Here is a 918-nt window from a genome sequence, read left to right as displayed (position 1 = left end):
CGCGCCCTGCCGCGGGCACGGAGGTGCCCGTGAGTCTCACCGGCGCTTAATGGAGCCTCTTGATGTGCACAAGCTTTGGTCACAGGCAACGACCTGCCTTTGGCAGCAGCGCCGTGCCCTGCTCTGCGTCTTCTATCCCAGAACTGATCCAGCGCACGGCGGAAAACATCTCCCCTCGTATCCCTGCTGCTGCCTTGCATGTCAATGAGCGCTGGGTGCCACAGGGCCCTGCGGGGCGGGGCGGGGGGGGGTCCCAGGGACTTTTGTACCTTGCTGTGGTTGAGGGGGGTTATTCTGGAGGTACAGGCACAGGCAGGGAGGTTGGCGCTGCGGGGAACCCTGCTACCGCCAACCCTCGGGGTGAGGAGAAACCCAACGCACCCAACCAATGTTTCAGGGCAGCAAGAGGCCCCTGAAACTCCCTCCCTAGGTCACATCATTTTCTTTCTCTTTGGCAACGTTTTTCTCCACAATGCGGCTTCGTGTTGGAAACAACGGGCAGGGGCTGACTTGGATTTTCTTGGGAGTGGTTTTGTTTCAGTTTGGTTTTTTTAAAGCAAGAAACGTTGTGTTGATTCCACAATCCCTGCTGAAAGTCATTTAGCAAAGGATATTTTTATCTGTGTTGTCTTGCAATCAGTGCACAAAAAATACAGCTGCTTTTTTCTTTTTTAAAGCCACTTCCTTTTAATGTTTTACCTTCTGGGAGGAAAAAAAAAAAAAAAAAAAATCTTTGGCTGAAACACAGGAGCCTTTTGAAGTGCCGTTACTTTGTTCAAACCGTGCTCGTCCCGGAAGGTGGTTGTAACACCTTCCCCGCACCGCAACTGCACTCCGCTTTCTGTTCTTCAGCCAAAGCTGTTTTTAAAAGGCACCGATCAAAATGAGCAGGAAAATAATAATAAAAAAAAAAACAAC

Source organism: Aptenodytes forsteri, unplaced genomic scaffold (genome assembly GCF_000699145.1).
Source record: "Aptenodytes forsteri isolate BGI_AS27 unplaced genomic scaffold, ASM69914v1 Scaffold534, whole genome shotgun sequence".
Lineage (NCBI taxonomy): Eukaryota > Metazoa > Chordata > Aves > Sphenisciformes > Spheniscidae > Aptenodytes > Aptenodytes forsteri.
This window is presented reverse-complemented; position numbering follows the sequence as displayed.